The sequence below is a fragment of the Rattus rattus genome, chromosome 9 (genome assembly GCF_011064425.1).
Source record: "Rattus rattus isolate New Zealand chromosome 9, Rrattus_CSIRO_v1, whole genome shotgun sequence".
In the NCBI taxonomy this organism is placed as follows: Eukaryota; Metazoa; Chordata; class Mammalia; order Rodentia; family Muridae; genus Rattus; species Rattus rattus.
In genome coordinates this window covers 45,052,454-45,070,766 of record NC_046162.1, presented here as the reverse complement: position 1 = coordinate 45,070,766, position 18,313 = coordinate 45,052,454, and positions in this window count along the sequence as shown.

Here is an 18,313-nt window from a genome sequence, read left to right as displayed (position 1 = left end):
CGGTTTAATATGATTATCTCCAGCCCTGTCCATTTTGCTGCAAACAACACAATGTTCTTCAAAGCAGAGCACTATTCTGCTGTGTGTGTGCATCGTATTCCCTCTATCCTTTCCTGGATGCACAGGTTGATCTCCTAGCTATTATGAACAATGCTGGAATAGACCATGGTGCACGGGTGTCAGTGTGAGTGACTTGGAGGCCTTGGGGCAAGCACCCAACAGTGTGTCATATGGACAACCCATTGCCAGTGTTTTGAGGACACTCTCTACTGACTTCCACCGTCTCGGACAAATTCCCAGCAGCAGTGTGAAGTCGTTGACTTTTGACCGCGTCCTCACCAACACTTGTTGTTATTTGTTTTTGTAGCAATGCAATTCACACTGGGGTGGACGGAGTCTCAGTGTGATCTTGATTTGCATTTCTTTGGTAGCTATTGCACTGATGGACATTTTTCATGGGCTTATAGGCCACTTTGTATTTCATCTTTTAGAGGTTGTCTGTTCACTTCATTAACCTAACTATTGATTAGGTTGTTTGTTCCTTTGCTTAGGTCATTGTTGTTGTTGCTGTTGTTGTTGTTGTTGGTGGTGGTGGTAGTGGTGGTGGTGGTGGTGGTGGTATTTCTATATTCAGGATCCCCTGTCAGATGACTTGCAAAAGCTGTCAACTGGTTCTTCCCATAACTGTAGAAATAATTTTTTAACATTTTTTTAAAAGTCAGAGTTAAAAAAAATTAGGGTTTTTACAGTTAGGCTCCCCTGCCTGAAAACAGACAGATGAGTAGCTCCGGGACAGGAACATTGCAGATCAGGTGAACCTTGCCACCCTGACCTCCTTGGTCGTCTCTCAGTGAGGCTCACAGTAGAGATTAAGTGAGGTTCAGAGAGCCTTCTAGACTTGCTAGTCTGCAGCAAATGCATTCAGAGCACCAGTCAGTGCTACAGGCTCAAGAACTGATATTGTACAGTGTTCTTGGCATGGAGGATATAGCGCAGCACCACAGTGGATCCCGGGATCAGGGAACTGCTAGACTTTATGACACCCACTTCCCTACAGGAAGCCAAGGGAACAAAAGTAGACAAGAAGCCCATTTGGAACTTGATTTAAGAAACATTTTCTCATGGAGTGTGTGTCTACAATCCTGACATACTGTGTTGTGTGTGTGTTGATATTTTATTGTGACTGCTTTTCTATATGCAGTCATTATATCATCCAAAGCATGGCTAAGAACACCATCTCCCCAAGATAAGGAAAGTGGAGGATGCTAATATTTTAATGTCTATTTTTATGCGATGAAGTGGGAATGTTGAAATACAAAATGACTTGGCCAAAGATTCCCTAATTGTCTACCCCTAAAAGACTCCAGCTATGGTGAAGTCTAAATTATCCGATCCCTTTAAACGGCCTTGACATGGGGCAACATGACAGAGAAAATAGAATCGAGCAGAGAGGCAGTGAGCAGACACAGAGAGGCTAGGAACTGGAGAATCGCGGCTTCGTAAACTTTACATTCCTCACTGCTTCATTATAACTCTGTCTCGAGAGAGTCCATTCCGAGGAAGTCATTTTGGTGACTTGGATGAGGTCCACGGGAGATGTGCCTCACCATCTAATTTGTGGGTGTGTTAGAACAGGATGCTATTAAGATTCTCACAGTGCCTTTGGAATGTGGGGATGGAGGCTGTGTTTATTTTATAGCTCTACACTTAACGCTGCTGGTGTCTAGAGGCTTTTGTTCATTTGTTCGTTCCTTCCTTCCTTCCTTCATTCATTCACTCATCATTCACTTATTCCAACACATTGAATGGATGCCCACATCCACTTTCTGTAACACGCTCTTACAGGCTTTACATTTAAAATAAATAACTCAAGAATTAAGTTAAACCATTAGGGAAATCGGCTTTTAACTGGGAAATAAGAAGGCCTCCCTTTCAAAACTAACCTATAAGCTGATGCAGAATCCTGGTGAACTGAAAAAAAAATAGTGTCTGGAAATCTAGTGTTGATTTAGTTATCAAGAAGGAATCTTAATGATTCACTTTGAAAGAATTTATCAGAAAGGTACACATGAATAAATTCAAAGGTAAGTATACGGGATTATGTTTTATCATTGGTTGTCATAAGAAGATTAAATGCAATTTAATTATATTTGGTCCCTGTCTTAGTTAGAATTTCTATTGCTGTAATGACATACCATGACCAAAAGCACTTTGGGGAAAAAAGGGGTTATTTCAGCTTGTAGTTTTTATTTTTAATAAAAAATTAAATAATCAAATTTTATTTGTTTTTATTTTTTATTTATTACAAGAATAAGCTTTATTTAGCCTCCTGTATATGCTTTCTTTTTAAATTAATTAAATTATTTATTATTACACTTCAGATTTTATTCTTCTCAGGGTCCACCACCCCCACCACAGTTCCACATCCCATACCTCCTCCCTGCCCCTCCTCTGTGTCTCCACAAGGATGTCCTCACCCCATCAGACCTCTAAATTTCCTGGGGCCTCCAGTCTCTTGAGGGTTAGGTGCATCTTCTCTGACTGAACCCGGACCCAGGAGTCCTCTGCTATATATGTATTGGAGGCCTAATCTCAGCTGGTTTATGTTGTCTTGTTGGTGAATCTGTGTCTGAGAGATCTCGGGAGTCCAGGTTAATTGAGACTGCTGATCCTCCTACAGGGTTGCCCTCCTCCTCAGCTTCCTCCAGCTTTCTACATCACAGTCTACTCCTGAGGGAGTCAGCAGAAACTTGGAGGCAGAAGCTGATGCAGAAGCTATGGAGGGACGCTTCTTACTGGTTTGCTCCCCATAGCTCGTTCAGCCTGCTTTTGTATAGCACCCAGCTTAGGGATGACACTGCCCACAGTGGGCTGGGCCCTCCCACACCAATCACTAAGAAAATATCCCACAGGCTTTTTCTACAGACCAATCTGATGGAGGCATTTTCTCAAGAGAGGTTTCTTCTTCCAAGATGACTGTAGCTTCTGTCAGGAAAACATGAAATTAGCCAGTTAGATCCCTGTATCCACAGATCCCATGCTTTCTGGTTCTCATCTGGGAATTTAATAAACTGAAATTGGAACATAGTTGGAAAAGTTTGAGTGGTTGCTGAACATATCTCTCTCTCTCTCTCTCTCTCTCTCTCTCTCTCTCTCTCTGTCTCTCTCTCTCTCTCTCTCTCTGGCATTATTCCCTCCATGGTACCTTCTATCCACATAGGCTTTATAGTAGATTCGGTATTGTGTGCAGTGGAGAGAGGTAAAGTGTGGGGAATGATGCTAGCAGTTTATATGCAGATGCTATGCTGTTAATATAAACTACTTGAGCACCCACTGATTATTGCATCTGTGGGAGCCCCAGAAGGAACCCTTTATGGATATTAAAGGATGGCTGAATTTAGATAGTTTCATTAAATGATGGCACAGTCACAGTACCTGGGTGCTGACTTGAACTGTAAACTCCAGGCTGTCCCTAGCTCCCGTCTCTCTTCTATATTGCTCGGATTAGTTACTAACATAAGAGACGGTAAGATGATTATTGCCAAACTGGAGTCTAGCCGGCTTATTTGGTACTCCATTCCTCCCCTCTGACCACATAAAAAGTCAACGTCTGATATTTTGAGGGTTTTAATTTAAAATTCAATCCTTGGATGTCCCTTGCAGCTGGATCCTGTATGCTCCGTGTGCCTGTCTTGGTCTTTCTAATACGTGGTAGGATATTCCTGCACCATTTTGCACTCTTTTTATTTCTGACCTGTAAATCGCTGTTCCTGCAACATTTCCCAAGGCTTCTTAGTGGACGAGACATCTAGAATAAAGATTGCATTCGGAAGGAATGCAATGTTCCCTGCTTTCTGCGCTGCATTGCCTTTTTCGCACTGCAAACATCTAGCTTCTCTTAGCATTCTTCATTTTAACCCAGCTGTAGGATCTCTCTCGCCTTCCTCAGGGTCAGTCCCCTCTTCTCACAGGACAACGCCTGCCTCTTGACTGCACACACTCTTCAGTTTTCTCTTTTCTAAACATATCCAAAACAGTTTCTTAAGAACCACTCCCTATCACTCTCACCAACACAATCTAAAGGAAATTCAGGTTTCTTTTCAATCCTTTTATCCATAAAGCGTATGCCACTGAGAGCACAGGGTTAGAAATTAGTGGTTTCAGGAGTTGCTCGTGTTAATTATGTTCTTCCTTCTCTGTACTTGCACCACATTGACAGAGAAGATTCATTTAATCGATTTTCATGTGCGTTTCACTTTAAAAATCAATCTTAAGGTGCACCTTAGGTTTACAAAGCAAGGCGCAGACTAGTTAAGTTTTGAGTTATTATTTGGGTTAGGATGGTAGACATTTTTTTAAAGGGTTACCAGCAATTTATGATGGGCTCTAGAATGAACAGGATGACTTGGGAGGAGGTGGGAGCATTTCCACGACTTGTTGCTTTGTGCTTCTAAATTTGAAATTCGAGTGTCTTGAAGTTTTAAAGGAAGCAACACTCTCCATTTCGCTCATCCGTCTGTCTTACCCAACTTTACCCAAATGCCTCCGTACAGGCACAACTACAGGCTTTGATCTGATCCCCAGAGACTCCCAATTATGGTTGCCCTGACTTCTGCTGTCTCCCATTGGTGAGTCATATGGAGGAGAAGGTTGTTTCTTCCAGGCTCTTGAATCCGCCTAGGATGTTTCACGTGAGCACATAGTTGAGCAGTGCCTAGATGTACTTGTGAAGTTTCTTAGGAATCTTTTAAATGATTCAGTGCATTCTCTCTGAGCGCCGTCTTGTCACGTTGAACATTCAGCAGATGTGCTCGGCTCATGTGCAGCTTTTAATTCTCATAGATGAGGAATTTTTCATTCTTGCTGGTCTGCCGAGTGCCAGAAACATTGAAAGTCAAATCTTTCTCTCTGTCTCTCTGTCTCTCTGCCTCGCTGTCTGTCTCTGTCTCTGTCTCTGTCTCTGTCTCTGTCTCTGTCTCTGTCTCTCTCTCTCTCTCTCTCTCTCTCTCTCTCTCTCTCTCTCTCTCTTCTCTGTTGCTTTCTGTTGTCTTGTCTTTGATTTCTCCGGTCTTCTCAGTTCTCGGGTGAATTACAGAGGCCACACATATTTCCTTAGCATAATTACATCTCTGAAACATCGAGTCACAGCAAAGGTGGGCTGGAGTAAAAATAAGAGTATTCTACCGACGGCCTCAGCATCCTGGTTTGCAATGGCCAGTTTAAGCACTCTCGATTTGACACAATCCCCAAGGAAGAGAGACTCAATAGGGTTTCGTGGAGATCAGGTTGCCCCGTGGGCATGCCTGTATGGAAATTCAATTGAGTGTGGAAGACCCACCCAGAATGTGAAAGGTTTTTTTTTTTTTTTTTTTTTAATGGCTGGTCCCTGAACTTTAAGAGTGAAACACACAAACACGAACTGAGCAGGGGACATGCATGCATTTCTTCTCTCTGCTCTAGAGTATGATGTGACCAGTGTCTTTGAATATGGGCCTTGACGTTCTAGCAGTGGTGGGCTATCACCTGGAATTGAATGCCAAACAAACCCTTTCTTCAGTAAGACCCTTTCCATCAGGGCAATTTTTTTCTCATACCCACAGAAATGATGCCAGGACTGTGGTTTTTCATAGCAGGTGTTTGTCTGAATTATGGAAAATCATCATGTCTCCCCACAACCCTGTGTTATTGCAGATCTAATTGTGGATCAGGTTTGTCCCTCCTCCAGGTTGAATGTTTGTTTGTTTATTCACTGGTTTGTGTGTGTTCTACAATAGTGGCCGCCTGCTAGTCATTGCTCTAGAACTCAGGAATCCAAGTTATTTTCCTAAGTACACCAGTAAAACACAGAAACTGTCTTGGAACCTGAAACAGCACCATGCACATGGCAGAAGCCAGCGAGAGAAGATCCTGTAAAATTATGAGGAAAGGGGAGAGCTAAGAAAGCCAGGCTGCTAATACAGGCAACTGACTCCTGGTGCAAGGCCCTTTCTGTTTATCAACGGGTGAGAATTCTGGGTATACTTTGTGTAAAAGTCTTTCATCAGCTGTGGGTTTTGCAAATAATTTCTTCCACCCTGTCCTTTCTCTTTCTACTTTCTTGACAGTTTATTTTCCAAGGGCACAAATTTCTACTTACCTATGTGCATGTGTGCTCATGCATACATTGCATGTGGGGGATAGAGGGCATAGGTATCTTCTTCAATTGCTTTAATCTTTCCCTTTTTAAAAAAAAATGCGTGTGTGCCTGTGTGCATGTTTCTGCGTGCAGGGGACTGGACTTCCCATGTGACATCATTCTGTGGAGGTTAGCTGCCTCTTTTTCTTTTCCTTTCTTTTGGTTTGGGACAAGGGCTTTTGTTTGCTGCTGTGTAGACAGGCTAGCTGCCCTGCAAGCTTTGAGGATGCTCCTGCCTCCCCCTGCCCTCTCACTGTAGGAATGCTGTGGCATAAACACATGCAACTCTGCCCAATTTTGCATGAGACCCAAGGATCTGAATTTAGGTCCCATGCTTTCAAGGTAAGTGCTTTAGCTACCAATCCATCTCCCTAACCTTTTGCATTGCTTTTCGAGACAGGTTTTCTGACAGAACCTGGAGCTAGCCAATTTGGATAGACTGGCTGGCCAGCAAGCCTAAGGATTATCCTTTTTCTAGCCCTCCCAGCTAGTATTGCAGACGTGGGCTGCCACCCCTGGCTTTCTTATGTAGGTGCCAGACATCCAAACTTGAGTCGTCATGTATCTCTGTAGTCACTTAACCCATGACGTCTTCCCTGTGTCTCCCAGAACATGAAAGTTTAAGCAACTATTGTTTTAGATCATCGAGGACTTGGAATTGTTTGTTCTTAAGCATCAGCCAGACTCTACTGTTTGCTACAAAGAGTGGTAGATACTTTACACTCCAAAGCATGTTGACTTTTATTAAATGGGAGGTATAACACTGAAATGAAAAGTTGAGTGGGCTCGGGGGCCATGTTGTCCAGACAAAGACTAACACACTCTGCAGTGTCTTGTACCAGGAAAGGAGAGGGGGAAATGCGTGGATGGGAATCACTCATGACACTGACTTGGGTGCTAATGTACATATACTTGGATGAATTGTACTTGGATGGAAAGTACACAGATGATGTTGGTTCCCATGAGTCCTCTCCAACCCATTCTCTAGCACAGCGCACAGTATGAAAGAGAGGAGAGCTGACGAATTCCTCCTCCACAGTAAAAGACAGAGTTTTCATCTCTGAGAAGCTCTCTCAGTTCTAGGGAAGTAGAAAGAAAAAGTGTGTCCAGAGACAAGAGTTCCTGTGCATTGCATTCCATGAAATTCCCCAAAAGGCAGCTATGTTTCTGAGAGTGATGAGGGGGGAACAAGAGAGTGCATGAATTACACACGTTTTATGTGCATGGCACCACAGCAGGCTTTTAGATGTTATCTGTCAAGTGTTGATGCCAGAGCTCTCCTTCCTAGGAACTGCAGATTCATCTGGTAAATGATTGAACGGGATTCAAACTCAAGCCTGGGGATGAGTTCCTGAGCCTTCTATAGACCCATTTATTTCCTCCGTGTGTTGTTTTCTTGGGTCTAAAGTATAAAGAGAACAAAGGAAAAATTACTGAAAGTTTTACATAACGAATATTCTACTTTACAGAGCATTTAAAATACTCTAGATCAAGGGCTTAGATGTTTCTTTGCATCTAAGAATGTGACATAAGATCAGGCCTTCAGAGTGGTCCAGAGGAGGGCTTGTCAAACTCATGAGTGTTGGTCAAGGTGACAGATGTGCAGCAGCACACTGGCTTTGACACAGTGTGTGAGGTTATGTTCTGTGACTCCTTTAAATAACATACTTGATGAACGCCCGAGCAAGGTAATACCAGTGCTCCTATTTGTTGCAGGGAGAGTGGAGAGACCGTGGATGATGGTGTTATTCAACAAAGGAGAGACCAGACTAAACTGTGCTTGTGTGTCAAGATAGTAAGACTTCTGCTAGACTCCTTGGGTATTTTGCCAACAAGCATTCCTCAGGAGCAGGTCTCTTCAACAAAGTGTTGCCTGATTTTTTTTTTTAAAGAATGACAATAAAAGTAAGAGGGGAGAAAGGCTCTGTGGGTAGTAAATCCATTTGCTAGGCTAATAACAAACTCATTAAAAGGAAATAACACGAAGAGCAAGGCAGATTCATCAGGCTAGAGGCTCCGAGTGGTTCCTAAGTGCTCAGTAATTGTTTAAATCCTCCTCCGCTAAGCAGAGGTCTGAGAGAGAGAGAAGCTAACAATTGTAACCAGGAACCTTTTGGAAGAGCTGAAGGGTTTAGCAATGGCACACCTCCAACTTTCCATCTTTTATTTAACTTCTTTGAACTCCTACTAATTTCCAGCCAACACTTTGGAATTCCATTTTTAGCTTCGCCTTTTGAATTATTATTTTTCCCCCTTGGTGTTCAAATCTGTGGATGGAGATGGCCTCTTTTCATTAAATTTTTTTTTGATTGTTGAATAATGCTTATTGCCAGGATGATTTAAAAATAGAGACTAATCTGAGGAAGAAAATAAACATGACCTGTAATCCCACCACTCAGAGAGAACCACTGTGAAGGTTTTGGTGCATCTCCAGCTGGGATGTTTGCTAAACATTCAGAGACTTTTCAAAAAATGGAAGGGTTGTTCGATAGAATATGGCTTAGAGATTGTCCTGTAAGGAAGGTTGTCAAAACCACCAGGTTTTCATGGCATGGCCCTCATTCATGGCCTGTCTCATTCATCTAGTGATTTGATGGGTATAGGGCACATGACAAGATCTGCCTCTTATAGTAGGTACTGATGGATGATACAGGTCCTGAAGGTTGGAGGATAAATAGATTAAAGCCTGAAGGTAGCTGATACTAATAAACCCTGGCAAGAAGCCTAAATTGATGGCACTTGCTGCCAAGGCTCATGAACCGAGTTTGAACCCTGGCACCCAGATAGATAGAGAAGAGAACCAATTCCTACAAGTCATCCTCTGAGACCTCCGAATGGATGCTACAACATGCATTTGCTCACACATGTACAATAAAATAATTCTTTTAATTAAAATATTAGCTATTATCATTGATTCATTTTTTGCCCCTAATATTCTAGCATAAATATTTCCCACAAAAATTTCTTCCAGCATCATAGCTTCTAATAGATGTTTTATCGTGCGTCACTTAGCTTTCTGTCACTGCGACAAAATATCTGAGAAAAACGGGAAGAAAACAGGCATTTGGGAATATGGTGTCCTTTGGTGGTCCCCTGGCTCCATAGCTTTAGAGCTGTGGCCGGGCTTGAAGTCATAGCAGAAGGATGTGGGATAAGCAAGCTGATTAAATCATGGCCAGGAAGAAGCAAAGGAGTGGGACAGAGTGACCTGGATATACCCTCCAGAGAGGGACCTCGCCTCCAAATACGATCCTGTTATGTTCCTGATTGTTAAGGTTGGGGGGTACACATTCAGAGAGCGAGAATCACTACTAAGTTCCTTAATTTTATGTTTCCCAGCTTGTCTTAAATCACTGTTTTAAAGACTATTTCATCCTATAGTCTTTAAGTAAAGAAATAAATGAAAGATGATTCGACTTGGTATCTAATTCTTGGGTTAGAAAAAAAAATCATCAAAAGTGGTTTGCTTCCCATGATGCCAAGTCACCTTACCTTACAAAAACAGAAAACTATAAACAGACCATTCCTTTTCCCCTAACAACAGCTGCCAGAATCCATTGAATCTCAGTCTTCATTAGGAATGTGTTCCACAAAGACCAAAATGTTCTGTAGTCTGCACTCAGTGCAGTCCCCACCTCTTGTAACTATGGTGCTTATAATATGCCTAGTGCAATAGAAGAACTGATTTCTAACTGTTTAGATTAATTATTTTTTAATTAATTTAATTGTAGCCAGTGGCTTCCTTGCCAGACAGCACAGTGTTAGAAATGAAGAGTGAAACAGAATCGACTTTGTTGCCACGAACAGTTCATATTAACTTTCTGGATCTTGTGTGCCTTATCTATGAGATTCTGTAACTTTCTCTCAGCTGAATAGTACTGAGGTGTAGGCCAGTGCCCCAAGTGGCTCTCAGCTAGTATTGATTGCTTCATTGTCATGGTGCAATTATCCATTTAATCTTTGATTATCCATTTAATCTTTGATCATGAAGTTAAAGATCTTAAGTTAAATTAAAACAATTTCTTGATTTCCAAACTTTCTAAACTGAGATCTGTGGATTATCTGACTACCCTGCATAAAATAATAGTTAAAGACTGTCTATTTTTGAGCCAGTGAGATGGCTTTAAAGGAACTTGCCACCAACCCTGATGACTTAAGTTCAGTCCCTGGGACCTACAAGGCAGAAGGAATGAATTGACTCCCACAAGTTGTTCTTGAACTTTCACATGTATATCATAGCTCACATGTATGACCTTTCTAAAAAAGATAAATAGATAGCTAGATAAATAAATCTAATAAAAATTCAAAGAAATCTGCTTCTTGTTATTTTAAAAAAGGCTTTTGCTTATTTTTACATAATTTCATACATGCAAATAATAGGTCTTGATCACATCAATCCATAATTCCTACTCTTAGTAGGAACCCAAACACACTCCACTCTCTACTTACCTCCTGACCCCTGCCCACTAAGTCTAATTAGTGATGCCTGCTGGAATGTTGACTAATCTTGATGGCTTGATTTTTGTTCAGACCTTATGTATGTAGGTAGCCATAGCTGGAGTTCAAGAGTACAATGGCCAAGTCATGTCCAGAAGACAGCATGTCACAATACTTCCCATCATCCATCTGGCTCTTAGCATCTTTCAGATTTCCCCTCTGCCAACCTTCTGTGATCTTTCCTGAGCCTTGGGGAAAAGACTTGATGTAGATGTCCCACGTAGGTAGAGTCTCTATAGACTTTTACTCATAACTCTGATCATTCAGAGTCTCTGAATTAGGTGCCGCCCACTGCACATTCTCCCTCCAATATTGAGAGCAGCACTAATCTACATGAATAACTGTTAGTATTTAGAAGGCAGTTCGACAATGTGTTCATTTAGCAAGGAAACAGTAGTAAGACTGTGACCCCTGCAGCTATAACATTGACCAAGTTATAGTACCAGGCCTGAATTCTCTCCTGTGGAGCAGACCTCAAATCCAATGCAAATGTTCTTCTTTACCCCTAAGCCTTTGCACAGTTATTATACCAGTGAGCACCTCTTACCTATAGGTCAGTACTGTAACACACAGGGTTCACCCCTGGGTAATACCGTTGATAGCTTTTCTTCCAATGTGTCCCCTTAGCACATTCCAGTACTATGAGAATGCTCTCTGCTTATCCTTACTCTGTTCTTTCCTTCATCTTTCTTAAAATCACGTTGGGCATTTACTTAACTAAACATTTTCTGACCCAGATAGTTGTTCAGCGTCATGGAGGTAATAGCTGTATTTATAGGTGGACTCTCCTTGTCCAGAGATGCTTGGAAGCATGGTAGAAGATCATAATATCCTTTACTGAATGGTGCATGAAATCTGTTCATCAAATGCAGTTGGAGAGGTTTGCAATTGTGTGTAGGGAGCCCTCTGTCCCATCACTTAGTGTTCTCAGTTTGCTGATGAGTTTCTATTGAGATTTTTTTTTTCAGTTCTCTTCTTGTGGAGTTGGGTAGACAGATTCTCGTGCTGATGTATTTTCTCCACAACCCAATTGTCAAGTCTCAGAAGTCAGCTATACTTTCATTAGTAATGTTTTCTCTACAGGACCAATCTTGAGAGGCAGCACTGTGTTTGTTTGATGAGGGACCTAGGAGAAACTTTTATGGTCATCCTTGTGACTCTTCAGAATGGAGAAGGACTGCCTGGATCCTAGCATGAACAGGAAGAAGTAGTAAGGCCATACATGAAAACATCCATGACAATGAGTGACAGCGTCCTCTCTCTAGTGCTCATTCTAATCCTGAGGGGAATGCTTAGTGAGTAGAGGACCAGACCAATCCAGACTCTGGTCTCAAAATGTTGTGTTCTTTGGATCAAGCCAGGCTTGTTCCTCCAGCCTGTCTGCTGGTCTCTGTTTAACATAACTAGTTTAGGGGAGCAGGAGAGAGGGGGACACTTTTGATGTTAATATGTATGGACAATTCCAAGCCCTGTCTCCCCAGCCATGTCTGGTTTGCCTGTATACATGTGGGATCATCTCTCTTGACGAGGTAGGTCTTGGTCAGTCTGACCCAGAGTCTTGCCTTGTCTAGCTACATATCTACACTGAGAGTCTGTAAATGCCGAGGAGCCCTCACAATGAAACCTTTCACAATGGAGTGCCTGGATTTTATTGAGAAAAGCCAATCCCCTCCCATCTGTCACTTGGCACTTACCACCGTAGTTATTCTAGATGAGTGAACACTTGTGTTATATTTTCCAATAGCAAAACTGGGGTCACCGGGGTGCCTGCTGTTTTAGCCGAATCCAGATGGGGTTTTCCTATAAACAAGTGCACATGGGATATTTATGCCGCCCGTGGCACCTGACGCCTTAATGCTTAGGACTTCTATGTAGTAGCCACTCTTCCTATAAGTCACTTTAGCACACTAAGTAAATATTTTAATATAGCCATGTCACTGTTTATTATAGAATGGCTTGGGCCCAGATCTTGCCTAATGCTTGGTTAAAAAGTCAGTTTATACCATCCTTTAAAGTGAATTAAAGAATGCATAAACGCCTCTCTTTGTTACTTGGAACTCTGTTTACTTTACTTTTCTGTAAACCTTGTGAAATGCTTGCTTACAGAAAGCTGACACATGCCAGATTTGCTCATTAGCCGAAGGTGTTTTCCACATCGGGAAGGTGAGGTGAGAATGTGGGAGGTGGGGTGGCTTCTCCACTGCCACCTCCTGATGTCCAGTGTCCAAGAGACCTATTGAATTGTCCAGGGAACATGACCATAGCCACCATGTCATTGGATTGAGAAATACTGCATAATGCTTACTGTGTCCAGTTTGTCTCGTGTCCTGGGATAATGGAGACCATTTGGGCAGTCTGAAACTTTGAGTGATTTTGAAAAAGGAACAGGGCCTCCATCAGTCAAGGGACAATGTTAGTATTAGTCATTTTGTCACCATAGGGAGTAAACACCTTGCATGAGCAACTGAAGTAGGAAAGAGCTTTTCATGTTGGACTCACCTTTTCAGTCCCTCTTGTGGAGCCTTCTGGTGGTGTCCAAAGCACGTTCCCCATAGTGTCAGGGTCCACGTTCACACTATGGTACACCTGAAAAGAGAACAAGACTGAAACCAGGGGTCTGGTGGAACCTTCAAATGCCCACCTCTAATAATCTACTTGGACCAGCTAAGTCTCACCTCTTCACGGTTCTATAGACTCCCAAAGCAGCACTACCAGTTGAAGGAGAAGCGTTTGAAGCATAAACCTGTTGACGGCACCATTTCAGATTTAATACACAATATTCCTGGTTTAATGGCCTGGTGATATTTGCCAGCTCTTAGCAGCATTTAATTGCTAAGCCTCACCCTGAAGACTGTGGCAGATTTTACTGGCTGGCAATTAAAATCTCAGTGTGGACTTCCCAGTGCCTGAGGGATGCACTTGTTTCTGTTCTAGGGTAGCAAAGAAGACATGTTGATACAAGAAATAAAACCAATCACCCTTTTAATATTATGGATTGGTTAACCAAGTTGTCTGAAGTAAACAGAAATACAATCTACACCCAGGCTTAAGGAGTAAGTTATTTCAGAGCAAAGCAGCAGCCTTTCCTTAGTACGTCATCACCCACTTCCTCAAGAGTTATCTCTTGGACATGGTGTTTGCCAGGATCAACTTTCAAAAAGGGCCAGTGGGCTTCTCTAGGCAAGGAGGAGATGAATACACTCTAATGGTGCTTTTGACTCTATTTCTTTTTCCCTCAGCACAAGATGTCCCTTTTGATTTGTTAAATGCTCTTCATGAATTCTTGAAGTAGGCCTTTATGGAGATTCCTTCTATAAAAATAACATTTTACCCTCTGTAATAAGCACAATGATGCCCTCCTGCACCCTCTGCCCCAAACCTCTACAAGCTGAACAAAACTTGATGTCTGAATGTGTTGCATCATGTGACTGAGGGGAATGAAAGTATGAACTGAGTTAAGATTATCAGTCAGTTGACAAACAGGAAGATTGTCTAGTAGACCCTGTACAACTACAAAGTCCTTAACAGTGAGAGAGAGGCTCAAGCAGAGTTGACAATGGGGTGATAAGAACAGGATTTAACCCACTGTGGCGCTTGCAGGTGGAGGAGGTGCCAGAATCCAGAGTGGAGCGGTCTGAATCTGGAAACAGGAGGGAGGGAAATCTCTAGAGCTTCCAGGAAGGAACCTGGTCTTGCAGAACACTGAGCTTTAGCTCCTTGAGATTCATGACTTACTACTCATCTCTCTCTCTCTCTCTCTCTCTCTCTCTCTCTCTCTCTCTCTCTCTGTGTGTGTGTGTGTGTGTGTGTGTGTGTGCTTGCTAACGTCTTGCCTGTGTATGCCCTTTTAGGAGTGCACATGGTACATATAAATAAATGTTCATACCGTGTTATGTATGTGGAGGTCAGAGGTCATTTTGTGGTGTCGATCCTCTCCTCCCACTTTTGCATGGGTCCTAAAGATAGAACTCAGGTGGCCAGTCTTGTGTGGCAAATGTCTTTATCTATTGATTAATCTTGCTGATGTGGCCCTCCCCCCAAACTCCCACAATGTAGGGCTTCTATTTTAGAGTACTTTAAGGTAATAAATATGTGTTAAGCACTGCATTTGTGATAATGTCACAGTAACAATAGAAATAGGATTATTTATGAGAGAATGATAATCAAGTGTATAAGAAACAAACACAGATCCTGAGAGACACAGCCAGATACAGCAAATACATAGGCGAATGCCAGCAGCAAACCACTGAACTGAGAACGGGACCCGTTGAAGGAATCAGAGAAAGGACTGGAAGAGCTTGAAGGAGCTTGAGACCCCATATGTGCAACAATGCCAAGCAACCAGAGCTTCCAGGGACTAAGCCACTACCCAAAGACTATATATGGATTGATGCTGGGCTCCAACCTCATAGGTAGCAATGAACGGCCTAGTAAGAGCACCAGTGGAAGGGGAAGCCCTTGGTTCTGCTAAGACTGAACCCCCATTGAACGTGATTGTTGTGGGGAGGGCGGTAATGGGGGGAGGATGGGGAGGGGAACACTCATAGAGATGGTGAGGGGGAGGGGTTAGGGGGATGTTGGCATGGAAACCGGGAAGGGGAATAACAATTGAAATGTAAATAAGAAATACTCAAGTTAATAAAGAAAAAAAAAAAAGAAACAAACACAAAAAATAGCAAAAGGTGGAGTAAGATCAAAATTGCAGTTTCTGACCATGCAGGAGATGTGATGGGTGTGACCGCTGTTTTCTTTCGCTTTACCTGTGTTGTCTTGTACCAACAATCATGTTGTTGTTCCATCCCCCCGATAATAAAGCGCTATTTTATGTTTTTCTTCTACTACCAGAAAATGCATGCCTGATGATTCATCTACACTTGGTTTCTGTTTCCAACATATTTATAGATGACTGGTGATTTCCTTACTACTGGATTTTAAAATTACTGAGTCAAAAAGGAATGACCAATTGTTGATCTTAACAATGTATTTCACTACGTAGTCCTTGGGAAGGGCTTGGGTGATCTCCTCCTCCCTGTCAGCCTCAGACTTGACTTTACCTCATTACTGACAAACACCAGACATTGCCATTTTTAAAATCGCCACACTGAGAGGTATAAGGAGCACTTAACTGCTATAACTTGTATTGCTTTGAGAAAGATATGTCTATTTTTTACTATATAGCTGTCCACCTGCGCTGCTGTGAAGTACCTGCTCATGTCATTTTGCTTTATAACAGTGGTTTTCTACGCTCCTAATGCTTCAACCCTTTAAAATAGTTTCTCATGCTGTAGTAAACTCCAACCCTAAAATTATTTCACTGCAACTTCATAACTGTAATTTTGCTACTGTTATGAATTATAATATAAATATTTTTGGAGATAGAGGTTTGCCAAAGGGGCTGCAACTCACAGGTCGAGAATCACTGCTTGCTGGCTTGTATTTTCACATTGTCTTAGCTATTGGGGATAGAAACCAATTGCCTATACTATAAGTCACAAATAATTTTGCATAATTAATTCCTATTAACTTATATTAGTTGAGCATATATTTATTTAATGTCTATGTATATCTATAATTAAATAAATATATGTATTATGTGTAATTTCATAACAATGAGCCTGGAAATCTAAAATTGCTGTGTGAAGGAAAAAATGTCTACTGTTATCAATTTTGACCTCTATTTGAACAGATTGTTTATCCATAGAGTTACACACACACACACACACACACACACACACTCCTCACTCATGCATGTGCATACACACACACAAAGGAAGACACATGGACACTCATGCATACATGCACACATGTACTCAAACATTCATGTGCATGTTCTCTCTCTCTCTCTCTCTCTCTCTCTCTCACACACACACACACACACACACACACACACACACACACACACATCTTCACACCTTCACGGATGCACAGAAATAAATGAGTAAATAGCAAAGAACCCCTTAAGACCACACTGTGCTCCACACTATGTGGTTTCCTGCTCTGTGTTTCAATTACTGTCATGGAACCTCACCTATTCAGAGAAATGAGTTCATACAATGCTCTTATGTGAATGCTGCACTGGGAAGAAAGGAGAGGGCTAGCACATCCCACGCAAAACAAAAGCATGAGAAGCTTGCCAGAATGTGGGAAGGAAGTTGGTGAGTAGGTTAGAGGACAGGCAGTGGTGGCCAAGACAAAGTTACTGACTCAGGGGTCTTGGCATTTAATTTGAAGTGAGAGAAAAACTAGACATGTGAAAGATTTGAAGGTCTGAAAAGAATTAGTGTATTGGGCCTGCAGATTTGCTTATGGGGATGTCTAGAGCTTTATAATTGATCCATGCTTCCTTAAATACCTGCTTCTGGAATGGCTACAGATGGCATGGTCACCATTACACCTTTGCATAGCCTCCTCTAGACTCCTTCATGCATTTCTCCCATTGCTTGTAGGGGTTCTCAGTTATGAACCGGAAGAGGAGAAATTTCCAGTTCTGTTCTTAGCCTCCCCTTTGAGCGCCACTCCACTGGTTCTCACTCAGCATCCCCTCTTGGGTTTGTGTTTTTCCTCTGACTGATGCCAGGACGTGCACATTTTCTCACCCCACCTCCTCTCTTGTGATAAAGCCACCCCTTTCCACACTGCAGATGTAACTTTTCTAGTCCATCTGTTTCACTTGACAGAATGTCTGTGAGTGAAGTTTTCTTCTTGTTTGACTCTTGGTGTCGTTTTAGTTAGAAGCTGGGACATGTGTTCCGGGAAGGTGATACATGGATACCTTATGAAACTAGTGGCAATGATATGCTTCTAAATCTAATGGAAGAACATCTCAAGTGTCTTTTGTGATTGTGTTGTGGTTCTAGCAGGAGTGGTGTGGGCCATGGGAAGGCAACTGGGGAAGGCTCTCAATCAGGGTGATATTTTTTTTTCTGATAACTTGAGCTACTGCTGTCATTCTGAACTCTACAGTTCTTACGCATCTGGTGCCTCCTTTCCTATTAGTCTGATAAGGAATGGAGCCTGGGAAGGAACTAACCCTTGCTCTACATGGGCTGGCTAATGCATCTTATGTGCCCTTTAGAGGTGGAATTGAATTCTAGTTAGACAGTTCTGGATGGAAGAAGAACAGAGACGCTGAGGCTTAATAAAAGTTTCTACTTGACGAATGCCAAATCCTAAAAACCTAGGGAAGAGGACATAGCCCAATCTGGATGAAGTATCCTAGGTAATATTGCCCTCCCCCTCGTGCCCAGAGAATTGTCCTATGATCATTATGGTAGCGCTCAGTAGCTACCTGAGGCAGAGACGCTGTCCTTCACTGGGCAGAGTCTCCCTCATTGACAGCCTGCCATTAGGGTGATCTTACTTTTTCCTAGAATGTCAGCCAGGGTCAAAACCAAGTAGCATGATCAGTTCCTCACCCCAGTCACCTCCAGGGCCAAGCAGCTGATACATCCCAGATGTGTCCTTGGCTGCACCACAGGCCCCCGGCACCTCCAGCACACTCCAAGTCATGAAGGGTCACGGTCTCTTCCATTCTCTTTCATAAACGTGACAGGAGCTTGTACGTCTTACTGACTTTCGTTTCCATACAGACCGGTGGCCCTTCCAGCAGCAATTGCTCACAGCTCTTGGCATGTACGGAAA